The sequence below is a fragment of the Panthera uncia genome, chromosome F1 (assembly GCF_023721935.1).
Source record: "Panthera uncia isolate 11264 chromosome F1, Puncia_PCG_1.0, whole genome shotgun sequence".
NCBI classification, from domain to species: Eukaryota; Metazoa; Chordata; class Mammalia; order Carnivora; family Felidae; genus Panthera; species Panthera uncia.
In genome coordinates this window covers 13,562,395-13,576,973 of record NC_064813.1, presented here as the reverse complement: position 1 = coordinate 13,576,973, position 14,579 = coordinate 13,562,395, and the positions used below count along the sequence as shown (strand labels likewise).

General features: G+C 46.4%; 1 non-coding gene across 1 annotated transcript; it reads left to right on the top strand.

The window, feature by feature from the left end:
• The first annotated feature begins 355 nt into the window (after positions 1 to 355).
• Positions 356 to 494, top strand: LOC125926070 (U4 spliceosomal RNA). Its single transcript, XR_007458996.1, has one exon. It is a non-coding gene; the product is annotated as a U4 spliceosomal RNA (small nuclear RNA).
• The last annotated feature ends 14,085 nt before the right edge of the window (positions 495 to 14,579 follow it).

Sequence of the window (14,579 nt, the reverse complement as noted above, 5' to 3'; positions counted from 1 at the left end):
GCAGGCTCTGTGTTGTCCATGCAGAGCCCCACAACAAGCAGCCTCCAGGCTCTGAGCCGTCAGCATAGAGCCCAATGCGGGACTCAAACTCACAAACTGTGAGATCATGACCTGAGCTGAAATCAAGAGTCAGACGCTTAACTGACTGAGCCACCCAGGAGCCCCTATATGATATTAAAAGGCAAAACTGTAGGGACAGAATCAAATCAGTGATTGCCAAGGGCCAGTGAGAAGGAGGAAGGGATTTATCACAAAAGGGCCTAAGGGAACTTGGTGGTGCAAAGGAAATATTCTGTATTTTGAATCAAGTGGTGGATATATAACTGTTATCACACATATTAAAAAAGGTGAATTTAGCTTTGCGCAGTGGCAGTATCGTAGCCAATGAGGTTTATCCGAGGCGCGATTATTGCTAATTGAAAACTTTTCCTAAAAAAGGTGAATTTAATTGTATGTAAATTATACTTCAATAAACCTGACTGTAATTCTTTTTTTTTTTTTTTTCAAATTTTTTTATGTAAGGTCTACACCCAATGTGGGGCTTAAATTCATGACCCCAAGATCAAGAGTCACCTGCTCTACTGACTGAGCCAGTCAGTCACATGCCCCAAATCTGACTTTTACAAATTAACTTATATTGCAAAAAATGCGAAGATGAGGGGTGCGTGAGTGGTTCCATTGGTTAAGTGTTCCACTTCAGCTCAGGTCATGATCTCACAGTTTGTGAGCTCGAGCCCCACATTGGGCTCTGTGCTGACAGCATGGAATCTGCTTGGGATTCTCTGTCTCCTTCTCTCTCTGCCCCACCTCCACTCATGTTCTCTCTCAAAATAAATAAAATAAACTTTGAAAAAAATAACGTGCTCATATCATTTAATAAAATATTGTAAATACCACAATTCTTTGAAACTTTATCTCTGACTATTCTATTCCACGGCATATGATTTTTTTCAACCAATCCCCTATTGTTGAAAAGGAAAGTTTTTGGGGCGCCTGGGTGGCTCAGTCAGTTGAGTGTCTGACTTTGGCTCAGGTCATGATCTCATGGTTTGTGATTTCGAGCCCCGCGTCGGGCTCCGTGCTGATGGCTCGGAGCCTGGAGCCTGCTTCGAATTCTGTGTCTCCCTCTCTCTCTGCTCCTCCCCTGCTCATGCTCTGTCTCTCTCTCTCTCTCCTTCAAAAATAAATTTTAAAAACATTAAAAAAAAAGAAAAGTTTTCCCCACAGTGTCTTGCAATTATAAACAATGCTTCAATCAATATCTTTAAAGCTTAGTTGTTACATACATTTGTAAAAATGCAATAATGGGTTTTAAACAATAATGATAAAAATATCATATGATGATGGTTTAAAATCAATCCACTTAGAATATATCCCCGTTACTATACAATTCTGTGGATTGTTCCCTTCATGACATATACTTTCCCATAGCAGAATTCAGAGGCTGAGTAGTACAGTGGAAATAACATGAGTGCTAGAATCAGTCGATCTAGGTTTGTGACCCAGCTCTGCCCCTTTGTGACCAAGTCCCATTATGTACGTTAGTTTCTCATCTGTAAACCGGAGATGGAAACAACACTGTGCCGCCCACTGTTGGTTGGCTAATCAGACCTCCCTGCCAAAGTGCTTTGCTCTTGCTCACATCTGCTATAGAGAGGCTGGAAAAGCCACATAATTTCCTGGCCACTCTTTTTCTTTAGTTAAAAAAATTTTTTTAATGTTTATTTCTGAGAGAGAGCAAGCATGAACAGGGGAGGGGCAGAGAGAGAAGAGGACAGAGGGTCCAAAGTGGGCTCTGTGCTGACAGCAGAAAGCCCGATGCAGGGCTCGAACCCACGAACCATGAGATCAAGACCTGAGCCAGAGTTGGATGCTTAATCTACTGAGTCACCCAGGTGCCCCACTTTCCCACTCTTTTTTGAAGCTAGGATAGCCGGGTACACCAGTGAAAGGTCTGTTGGGAAAGCTCTTACTTTTCTCATAAAGCAAAGATATCCCTGGTGCCCGTTCCTTCCCTTCCTCATTCCCGACTTGAACACAGATGTGGTGACTGGAGCAGCTGTCTTGCAACCATGGGTGACTTTTCTGAGAGGTCAGCATGGTAAGAATGGTGAAATGGAAGGTCAGAGGAGCCTGGATCCTTGGTGACACTGTTGGGCCACCATAGCAGGTCCAGAATGCCACCTCCGGGCCTCTTGTTAAGTGGGAAAAGTAGCCTCCATCTATTTAAGCTGGTCTCCTGCCACTAGTAGATGAAAGCATTCTTAACTGATGTGCCAGCTGTTGTGGAGGGCAAAGGAATACAGATGGCACTGTGCTTTGGAAAATGGGAACCAGCATAAACATCTCCGGTGACATTTGCTGGTCAGTTAAATACGAAATTCCGAACACGGTGGCTGTCTTTCGACTTGTGATCTTTGTCTCTCTCTCCAAGCTTCCCATTCATCTTACATTTCCTGTACTCTGTCATGTTTTCAATGATTTACTACTAATGGATTATCTTCAGAAAGTGTTTGTGATCACACCACACTATTCGGCGCATGGCATTTTTTAAAAAAGAAACACAAAAAAATCCGTTCTTTACTTAGTGCAACGAGTATTGTAAACAGTACCACGGCTGTGTCATTGGAAGTGGGACTAAGAGTTCCAGTGTCAAAAGCAAAGGTAGAAATTGCCAGTATGGTCCCCATGGCGGTAGTTGAGTCAAGCCCTTGTAGAAGGGCGGTGTCTCTAACTGCTCTCCAGAGCATCATGTCCCTGGGCTGGGAAGTCTCACTCGATGAGAAGTGTTGGAAACAAATGCTGATGATGATTTGAGACTGCAGAGCCCCACACTCCTCATAATACATGACAGAGTCTTTAAAGAGAAAAGATGAAGACTTTGATGAAGTCAAAGAAAAAGTCAAGAAAAGATGAAGTCAGCAGCCAGAGAGCCTCTGGTTTCTCACTTGCAGAAAGGGGCGATACAGCTGCCATCCCGCAGGGGTGCGTAAGCATCAGAGTTAATGTAAACAAAGCCCCTGGCATTTACTAGGTGCTTGGGAAACAGAAGCTTGGCTTTCATACCAGGAAAGGCCCTGACTTCTGCATTCCAGAGCTCAGCGGGGCAGAACTCCCTTTACTTAAATCACCCTCGTTGAGCGGTGTTGGACAGAGACTCACTTTTCTCATCTGTTAAATATCATGCTAATAACAGTACCTGCTTTAAAAATGCGTTATGAAAGATTAGTAATAGAATCCTGGTGAAGTGCTTAGCCTGGCTCCTGGCACACGGACGGGCTTCGTAAATGTCTGCCCCTATTATCGTTAATACCTCCACTGCTGCCCCGCTGGCTCCTTCCCTTTAGCATATAAACACATTAAGTTTTTCCATCTTAAAAAAAGTAATAGACTTTCAATAGTACTTTTATTTATTTTGTCCAGTTTTTTGTTTTTTTTTTTTTCCCTCTGTTCATATCCTCCACTTTGCCCCTGGCTGCATACACATAGCCTGGGTCAATGCTTAAGGGGTCAATAATGTCCACCTCATCCCAGCACAGGGCGATCCTTGACAGGGAGGGGGTGGGGGGAGGGGGTAGGGAGGTTGACGCAGGATCCACATCTAAGCTCACCCATGTTACTCTCAGCAAGAGGTCTAGTTCCTCACCAGGTAGACCTCTCCGTGGGGCTTCTCACAACATGCCTTCCCCCCAAGTGAGGGATCAGAACAAGGGAGAAAAGCCTGAGAAGCCCAGGAAGGAAGCCACAGTTTTTTTTTTTTTTTTTTAATTTTTTTTAACGTTTATTTATTTTTGAGACAGAGAGAGACAGAGCATGAACGGGGGAGGGTCAGAGAGAGAGGGAGACACAGAATCTGAAACAGGCCCCGGGCTCTGAGCTGTGAGCACAGAGCCCGACGCGGGGCTCGAACTCACAGACCGTGAGATCATGACCCGAGCTGAAGTCGGACGCTCAACTGACTGAGCCACCCAGGCGCCCCAGCCACAGTTTTGTATAACCTAGTATCAGAAGTCACATATCATCACTTCTGCCAGTGCTATTGGTCATACAGACCAGCCCTGGTACAATGTGGGAGGAGACACAAGGGTGTGGAAATCAGGAGGCAGGATCTTTAAGAGTCATTTTTTAAAAAAGTTTATTTATTTATTTTGAGAGAGAGAGAGTGCAAGCGGGGGAGGAGCAGAGAGAAAGAATTCCAAGCAGGCTCCACGTTCTCAGCGCAAAGCCTGACAAGGGGCTCGATCCCACGAACCGTGAGATCATGACCTGAGCCCAAATCAAGAGTCAGAGACCACTAACTGAGCCACCCAGGTGCCCCTTTAAGAGCCATTTTGAAGGCTGACTACCACAGATGAGCTTTCCGGGTGACTATGTATATTGTGGGAAAGGCAGGGATCCATGGAAGGAGCAGTGGGCCACCCCCAGGTATGGGGAGGAAGGAAGAAGAGAACCCAGCTGAGATGGAGAAGGAACAATCAGAGGGGCACAGGAGACCCCCGAATGTCAGTGTTGCTGCAACAAGAGTGAAGCAAGATTCCAGAAAGGGTACAGAATCAACACAAAATGCTGCAATGATATACACTGTAAAAAAAAGAAAAGAAAAGAAAAGAAAAGAAAAGAAAAGAAAAGAAAATTTAAAAAGAACAGTTATATTTAGCTCGGGCTGCATAATGTTCTTGGTCTTTATGTGTCTTTGTTTTCAGGAGATTGACCTTTTTATTCAGTCTTGCTGGTGCTAAGAGTAAAATCATCCTGACCTCCCTGACCACAGGCTAGCTAGATTCTGTGGAAAAGTTGCCTGGGAGATTTAGTCTGTCAGGGAGCTCGCTGGACCTGGACCATATCCACACATAATCTTCAATGCACACAATTTCCGGCAACATATTCGGGGGCCACTGACATAGGTCATCTCCTGATTTTCCATATTTGATGCCTTTCCACTTTCACATGGGGCAAAAAGCCACAAAGATAGCTCTTTCTTTTGAGACGATTTTCCGCCCTGAGCTTTGCTTAGAACCTACCAGAATGGGGATTTTGGACAGGACAAACTGTTCTCACTTAAAGCCAAATTGCCGACTTTCAGTGAACGTGTGTTTCTGCCTCCTTGGCGTTCTCTCTCCACTTAATTTTGCCGGTGGGAGTTCGCAGGTCCATCTTTTAAAATGAAATACATTGTAATGCTTTCTTAATTAAAAACCCTTTGAGTCATGCTTACTGAAATCTGTTACACGGATTTAACTGATCACCAGGAAAGAGATTTTCTGTTCTCTGTGGAATAAAAGCATTCAGAAAGGAAATGAATAGATGAAAATGTTCCAGTAATGAAATCCCTCTGCTTAATAATACATGTCACCCTGAGGTATTATCTACTGGTACTTTTGCTAAACTTCAGTAAAATAAAGAACTAACCAGTCACTCAGGAAGCCCGGGCCCTGGGGAAGAGGTGGGTTCACATCCCAGCTCCCATACTCACCGACATGTCTTTCTTTGAGACTCAGAAACTCAGTTTCCTCAGAAGTCATGTGGGGAAACACCAGGCATCTGGGTGGTCGGAAGGATAGATAGACTCTATATGTAAAACTGCTAGTGTATAATCAGGGCCCAAGAAATGGTGGCTCTTTTATCAGGAAATGATTCCTAACCTTGTATCACCCTCCCCCCCCACCCCGCCCAAAACACACACACAATGTCTTGTGAAGTGAATTCAGGAGAAACGTTTATCCTCCAGGGGCCCCTTTGCTCCGCGAGACAGACTGAGGAGGAGTAGCGAGCGTTAAAGCTTCTGCTGTCACACCCTGAGAACTATGACACTCGTTTTGTCATGCCATCTTCACACGAACTTTCAGGGGCATTTTATTTATTTATTTTTAAAGTTTACTTACTTGTTTTGAGAAAGAGAGAGAGACCATGAGCAGGGGAGGGGCAGAGAGAGGGAGAGAGAGGATCCCAAGCAGGCTCTGCAGCCCGACGTGGGCCTCAATCCCATGAACTGTGAGATCATGACCTGAGCCAAAATCAAGAGTTGGACACTTAACCAACTGAGCCATCCAGGCGCCCCTCAGGCGCATTTTAAATCTGGAGAGACTTGGGCATGGCCAGAGACACAAGGAGGAAGAGACTGGAGAAATCTAGGTCCCATCCTCTTTCTGCTCTAATACACCAACCCCTAAGAGAGTGGAAATAAAAGGAATAAGTAAAAAGTACAGTTGGAAGAAGCTGAATAAAATTTTAAGGTAAGTTATTTAATAATGACTCTAAACAAGTTCAGGCTGGTTATTAATCTTCCACTCTTAGACTGAACACAATAAAATGGGAATATTTTAACAAACTTTCATCATTGTCTATGGAAAATATTCTACTTTTCTGTGAACTCTTCATAGATAGCATTCTTTTTTTTTTTTAAAGTAGGTTTTACACCCACAGAGCCCGACGTGGGGCTGGATGCCACAACCCTGGGATCATGACCTGAGCCAAAATCGAGAGTAAGACGCTCAACCAACTGAGCCATCCAGGCGCCCCTATAGATATCATTCTGAAAGTAAAGCATCTACTTAATATTTGCCAGGAAAACAAATCAGTATGAATTTAATATAGATTAGGGCTAAATTTTTACAAATTTTATGTCACCTTGATGAGGTGGAAGAGGGAGGGTAGTGGTGTTGGACGTGCCGTGGGGGGTTCTAGGGGGCGATACCATTGAGAACTTGGTAAGTACTTCATTTCCACGGTTTCCTCCTTTGTAAAATGGGGTTAATGGTACCGCTCTCTCAGGATGGCCATAAGTATCAAAATAAAAATGACTTGGTGAGTGCAAAAACATGTTTAGGTACGTGGGACTATCCAAACAGATAAAGCAACAATGGATCTACTTGGGAACTTCCTCAAAAGCCAAAAGTTTTTGGTTTGCGTGTTTTTACACGCAGAGTTCAGTCCACAACGGGCTCTGGTTTCGGTGGATTTCCCACCGTGTCGCCCTGGTGGCATGGGCCTCTCTGAGGCCCTCACTGTCCCTCCACTGCACACCGACCCTTTATTCAACTGACCATAGACCAAAATAGCCTTGACTCCACACCAAAGATCACCAGTGGATTGTGCTCGTAATTCATAAACGTTTAGCTTGTGAGAAACTGTCGTAAGCCCCCACGTGAACAGCTGCTGGCTCTCTAATACGTATCGATTGAGAAAATGCCCACTGACGCATGGACCCCTGGGCAATAAAGGCCCCACGTGCTAACTCCTCTTTATCTCTCTTTCTCCCATTGTCCTCCAGTGTAGTCTGGGAGTACATTTCAAAAGAAGTATGTTTTTCTCCTTTGATGCAAGCCATGAGAAGCAGTTTCCCACAGAAAAGTGTAAGTAATAAGTAGGGTGCCCCAAAAGCCCCATAAAAGTCTGTTTTACCTATGCTGTTGCTGCATAGCCACTGTATATATGATTTCTTTTTTTCTATGTGTGGGTAAGAAGAGAAGCCCAAGTCATCTAGAAGTTGTTTCCATCTTCACCTTGGCCCCCTCCGCCCCTACAATCTTCACCAACAATCTTTGAAATATCTTTCTCATGGCCTAGGACGGTGCCAGGCACACAGCAGGCCCTCGAACAGTTCCTGTATGAGTGTCCCACAATTCTTCCCTCCTTGGGAAGAAACACTGCCTAAACCTGGCGAGGAAGAGATTACTTTGGGCCACTTAACTAGAGTTGCTAAGTAGTTCTTAGCTGCTGAGTAGTTCTAGTAGTTCTAGAGTTGCTAAGTAGCTCAACCCACATCTCCTTCTATGGGAATCTTCTCCCGTAGGCTGTTCCATTCTGAAGAGCCCCCTCACCCCCCTCCACAACACACAACCGAATGAATTATGGTTGAGTTTCTGTCCCAAGAACAGAACTTCTGTTGGTCCCTGGGCAACCTCTGAATGGTGTGGTTGCTGGAAAGAAGGAGCTCAGCCAATCAAATCTCTCTGGAGAACGTGCTCTCGAAAGGACACCAAGTCGGTGAGCAGGTTTGACGGGTGTTAGGCTGGGAGGGAGGCGCGGGCCTGGGGCCACCATAAGGGGCCAGACCAAAGCTGAGGTCAGCGGGAAGATAAGGGTTAAAGTGGAGGACGGAGCCGGTGCCTCAAGAAGCAGAGCTGGCGGGGCGCCTGGGTGTCTCAGTCGGTTGAGTGTTCAACTCTTAATTCTGGCTCGGGTCATGATCTCACAGTCGGTGAGTTCAAGCCCCGCATGGGGCTCTGTGCTGACAGTGCGGAGCCTGTTTGGGATTCTCTCTCTCCCTCTCTCTGCCCCTCCCCGATTTGTGCTCGCTCTTCTCTCTCTCTTTCTCTCTCTCTCTTCCTGTCTCTCTCAAAATAAATTTAAAAACGTTAAAAAACAAAACAAAACAAAAACCAGAGCTGCCATGAGTGAAACTCACAGCTTCTGAGAAGCAGGGAGAGCAGTGCCCTTGGCCATTTTTTAAAAGGCCAGTTTCAGTCTCAGTTTAGGAGAATATTTACCATATTTGGCTTCCTTCCCCCAACCCCCACCCTTTTTTTAAAAAAAGATTTTATTTGGGGGGCACCTGGGTGGCTCAGTCGCTTAAGCGTCAGACTCTTGATTTCAGCTCAGGTCCTGATCTCACGGTTTGTGAGTTCAAGCCCCGCATCAGGCTCTGCACTGTCAGTGTAGAGCCTGCTTGGGATTCTCTCTCTCTGCCCCTCCCCTGCTCACTCTCTCTCTCAGAATAAATAAATCAACTTAAAAAAAAATACTCCTTCCCTTTAAAAAAAGGCTTTTATTTTTAAGTAATCTCTACACCCATCGTGGGGCTCAAACCTACAACCCCAAGATCAAGAGTCTCGGGCTCCATGGACTGAGCCAGCGGGGTGCCCTCCCACCCTTTCTCCTTTTGCTTTTTGCCTCAAGGAAATGTGAAAGAGAATCTGTACCTTGAACGTAAGACAGGAGAGTCTCCTTGCTCAGGCTCAGGAAGATTATGCCAGCAGCCCTCACACCAGCCTCAGGATGAGTCTCCCACTGCCCTGAGGGCTAGTCCTGGACTTCCCAGTGACACCCTGGCTACAGTGCTCCTCATTTCTGCTCTGGTCCCACACAGTGGAGGTCACATAATCCTCCTCCACGGGGCCAACCCAAAGCAGACATCCCCACATACGTTTGGGCTGATCTAGCCCCCAGGCTACTAGTCAATAGATTGTGTGGAAGAGAAACACCTTGTAAAGTTCATTCTTGAGGCTTCCCTGTAGCAGGAGTAGCTGCAGAAGTCAGATGGAGTGAGAAGGCAGAGCGCTCGGGTCATGGTCATACCAGCTGTGTGACCTTGCACAGATCGGCCAATTGCTCTCATCCACAGTGTCTTCATCTGTAAAGGAGGGATTACAAACTTTGCCCAGCTTACCTCGGGGTTATTATGAGGGGGTGCAACGAGCTGGGGTTTATGGAAACGCCCTGGAAGCCTGCTGGCCCTTGTTCAGACGTATGTCTTTGGCAGTGTGATAAAGAATCGGGAAGAAGTTATGCCAGCTATAGGAAAGTTTCCAGGCTGTGTCTGCTCTTATTGTAGTAACAAACCCTGTTCCCGACAGAAGCATGAGATCCCATAAGGTAAGTTCATGGGCGGTGGGGGGGGGGGGGGGGGGAGTTAAGAAACTGGAAAACGACTCTGCCTTATGGCACTTGTCCAAGTGAAAATTCTAGGAGCGCAAATAATGATGGAAAATAAACTTCCCCTTGCTTTTAATTTCAGGAAAAAATGATGAGAACCAAAGGTCAATGAATAAGGAAAACAGACCAAAAAGACATTTCCAAATGGGTATATATCTGGTCCTTAGGAAGAGACTTCTACATGAACTTGAAAGAACAATGAGAAAAACAGTGTGATCTCATCAGATCCCAAAGTGGATCATTATTTTTTTAAAAAACCAACAACAAACAGCATCGCCGTGTGGGGGTGAGCTCAGGAGGGTCAGGCTAGCAGAGAACATGAAAATAACAGCAAACCCCCAAATCTCCAAATGCAGGAAGCAGGTGGGGACTACTGGGTAACATCGGAGGCCAAGTAGTGGTAGAACATGTTCAAAACATCGCCCAGTCTCTGTCAGGACACAAACGATTGACGGGATTAAGCCTGACCTTTAGAGAAAAGAAGAAAGGGGGCACCTGGAGGCCAACTCTTGATTTCAGCTCGGGCCATGATCTCACGGTCCCGAGATCAAGCTGGGCGTTGGGCTCTGTGCTGGCAGCATGGAGACTGCTTGGGATTTTCTCTCTCTCTCTCTCTCTCTCTGCCCCTCCCCTGCACGCACTCTCTCTGTCTCTCAAAATAAATAAACATTAAAAAAAAAAAACCCTTCTAAAGAAAAGATGAAAGAACAAAGAGTAAAACAAAAGATCTAGTTAAAAAGCAACTAGGGGCACCTGGGTGGCTCAGTCGGCTAAGCATCCGACTCTAGGTTTTGGCTCAGGTCACGATGTCACAGTGTCGTGGGTTGGAGCCACGCATCTGGCTCTGTGCTGGCAGAGCTGGACCCTGCTTGGGATTTTCTGTCTCCCTCTCTCTCTCCCCTTCCCCCACTCACTGTCTCTCTCAAAATAAATAAATGAACTTACAAAAATTAAAAAAAAAAAAAAAAAAAAAAGGCAACTAGAACATTGCACGTATTTAAATCAGCCCAGCCTGTCGGCGTGGACACTACGACCCTCTTCTAAGTCCACTTTTTCTTTGGAATCTCAGGAAACTCTTAAGAGATAACTAATTTGGATCATTTTAAGAATAAAATGAATATGGGATACATCACCAGTTCAGAGATGGGTGACAATTTTGTAAAGTCAGGCATACAAGGATACTGTGTCCCAGCTCCCAATACGTTAGCAATCACTGCTCCCCCCAACCCTGGCTCTTCCAGCCGGATCTAGGACAGTCCCGGGGACACAGGCCTGGTGCTCTTTCTCAAACAGGGCTGTTCTTTGATCTTTTGAATAAATCTCACTTTTTCTTTCTGTGCTTCTTCTTGTATCTCCATACCCTCCCCCCTACCAATACCCCGTGGAAATCCTACCCATCAATAGCTGTAGCGAAGGAAAGGTACCCACGAAATAATCCCATTTGAGGCTATCTGTGTGCATTTGGGGGAGGGGAGTGTGCCCCCGGCAAAGTTTCCTCTCCAGCTGGGGGATCCCTGCCAGCAGGGAGCTGCCCAGAGTGTCCTGAACAGCCTACGGGACGGTGCCACTCGCTTTGTGTTCCTTCCTTGGAGCCCTCTTGGGGCCCTCTTTCTCTTTATGCCGGCTTGAATTTTGCATCCATCCATGCATCCACTGAAAACGTATCGAGTGCTTGTATCCGGCAGACACCGGGGACAAAATGGTGAACAAAGTGGTCACCGCCTTACTTTCATGGGGGTTACGTTTTCTCCTGGAAGAACTGCAGGAGAAAATGAGTAGCCAGCCGGCCGAAACCCAACACTAAATGAACAAAAATAGACACAGCCTTGAACGGAACTGAAGGAGGCGCCTTACTAATGCCGCTCCCTAGCGCCCCCTGATGCCTCCGTCTTGCACAGGAGGCCCCCGGCCCGCACCTTCCATGCCTGCTCCAGCAAAGGACACCAGTTTGCACTTGGCGGACACACCCCATGAGCGTCTTCCTGGCTGCTGGCAGCATCTGAGCTGGAGGCTCCCTGGCTCCAGGCTCCAGAAAGGAAATGGCCATGGAACACAGTCTAACAGCGAATCTGGAGTGCACAGTGTTTCCTCGGAGGAAAAGGGGCCTCAGGTCCAGGCCAATACCAGGAGGTGGGGGCGGTGGGGAGTGGGGCGCTGGCCCCGAGAGGGTGGTGACAGGCAGGAGGGTGAAAAGAGCACACCAGATGTTTATTGCTGCTCATGGGCCGGGACTGTGCTTGTCTGCAGTGAGCCCCTTTCTCTGCTTTTAGGAGAGTAATTTGATTTGATGAAAGACTGCAGTTTCATAACGTCAGCTGTGAAAACCGAAGGATGTGCATGAGTTTTCCCTCATGAAGGCCTTTATTTAATGTGAATATAGGAAGCTAGCTCATTTCCTAGAGCGTCAGTTCCTGGAAGAAGTGACTGGAGTCTTTCATACATTCTGGCCAACTCCTGGGCACTTGGGTGGATGTGGCTTATGCAAGACGGTGGAAAACCTCAGAATCAGAAGACCTCAGGTTCCTTTCTGGCTCTACCGCTCGTTGGTAATTTGACCCTGGGCACATCTTCTCCTTCCCTGGGCCTTAGTTTTCTCATCTGCTAGTGTCCTTGTGGCTCAAGCCCCATGAAGGCTTTGAAAAGGCAGGCAGCCAGGCAGAGCTCCAGCAGCTGAAGCCCAGTGGGGGATGAGGGGGGGTATGTGAACCCCACAGCCACGTTTTCTTTTCCTGAGCATTTGCCAGGGCCCATAAAGAGCACTGGGGAGGGGGGGGGGGACCGATGGTAGCCCCCGGCTGGGGTTCAAAACCTGGGTTGGACCAAGTGAAAATGCCGGGGTTGTTCCACTCTTCCCCCCCCCCCCCCCCCCCCCGACTGGCACCCACGAGGCTCCTCAGCGACTGTGTGACACGACTTTTGTGCCATGGACTGGCCTGCAGCGCAGGGGAGATAAAGGAAAGGAGAGGATGGAGTGTGGGCCAGAAAGATGAAGCTGCAGTGAAGCGCAGTGGGAGGTGACCAGTGGGAAGAGGCACGGGAACTTTGGGCTGCGCGCTCCTGGGTTGTACCAGGCAGTGCTGTCGCCCGGAAAGGAGCTCAATCCAAGAGAAGTCAGAACACGGGACCCGACGTCTCTATTGTTTCTTTACAAGCAGAGTAATCCTGAGCAAGCTGAAGGCAGGAAAATTACTTAATGTTTTTCTTTATCCAGAACTCCTTTCCTCTGTGGATTGCTCCCCTAAGGAACAATCTTAGTTCTCTTAACAGGAAGAAAACATTCCTGAGAGTAGAGCCGAACAGACTTGAACCAGTTCTCGCTGACTATTTTGGTAATGTTTATTATCAGATTCGGGAACCATTTTGGTAATGTTTATTATCGGATTAGGGAACGGAGAATAGGACCATCTAATCAGCAGTAAACAGGCACCCATTTGTAAATGTCTCAAGTTCAAGTCTGACTCTAGAACCAGGTAAGAACAGAATCTTTTGAGCAAAATGTATTCTCCCAAACTCGAGGTGAATCTGCCAAACACTGAAGATGTTTTTGGTATCAAACCACAGAAATCGCTCAACGGCAAACATTATTTTTAAGTTACCGATGAGGCTGCTACACACGTTCTCATTTGCACAGACCTCCTCTTAGCACATTCGGTGGGTTTTGTCATGTTATTTGTTTGTTTTCTCTTTAGGTTTATTAATAAAAGCAGGGAATGGTTAGCCTAGGGTAGGAAAAAAAATCTCATCTTTATTTTCACTACCTTCTAATTAAATTTTAGGTTTAGCATTTCATTCCATGATAGAAATAGCCATAAATCCAAAGTTGTAATAGCAGTACCTGTATTATCATTACTGATAGAAATCACAGGCATTTTATGTTACATTGCGATTGGTGCAGATACCATGCGATAAACAGCATTTACACTCAAACTACTTTGAAATTAGACATCCCTTCCTATTTTTAAAGTGTTTAAAGACCAAGCTTGTTTTCAAGGTGCCTGGGTGGCTCAATTGGTTAAGGGTCCGACTTCTGCTCAGGTCATGATCTCACAGTTTGTGGGTTCGAGCCCCGTGACAGGCTCTGTGCTGACAGCTCAGAGCCTGCAGCCTGCTTCGGATTCTGTGTCTCCCTCTCTTTCTGCCCCTCCCAATTCATGCTCTTTCTCTCTCTCAAAGATAAGCTAAACATTAAAAGATAAAGGCTTTGTTTTCAATTTTTTTTAGTATGTGTTTGTGTGTGTGTGTGTGTGTGTGTGTGTGTGTGTGTGTGAGAGAGAGAGAGAGAGAGAGAGAGAGAGTGGGGGGAGGGAGAATGAGTAGGGGAGGGGCAGAGAGAGAGAAGGAGAGAGAATCCCAAGCAGGCTCTGGCTGTCAGCACGAAGCTTGACTTGGGGTTCGAACTCATGAACTGCGAGATCATGACTTGAGCTGAGATCTAGAGTCAAATGCTTAACCTACTGAACCATACAGGAGTCCCTAAAAGACCTTGTTTTTATTTTTATTTATTTATTTTTGAGACAGAGAGAGAGCATGAACAGGGGAGGGGCAGAGAGAGAGGGAGACACAGAATCGGAACCAGGCTCCAGGCTCTGAGCCATCAGCCCAGAGCCTGACGCGGGGCTTGAACTCACAGACCTCGAGATCGTGACCTGAGCTGAAGTCGGATGCTCAACCGACTGAGCCACCCAGGCGCCCCAAGACCTTGTTTTTAAAGCGTCAACAAAGATGGCTGGCTGGCTCAGTGGTACAGCATGTGACTCTTGATCTCAGGGTTGTGAGTTCAACCACATATTGGGTGTGGAGTCTGCTTAAAAAAATTAAGTGTTAATGACATGCATATTTCAAATTTTCAAAATATTTTGATAGTATTTCAATATCTTGTGCTTCCTTTGCAGTCCTATAAATTTTACACATTTAAAAACATCTTC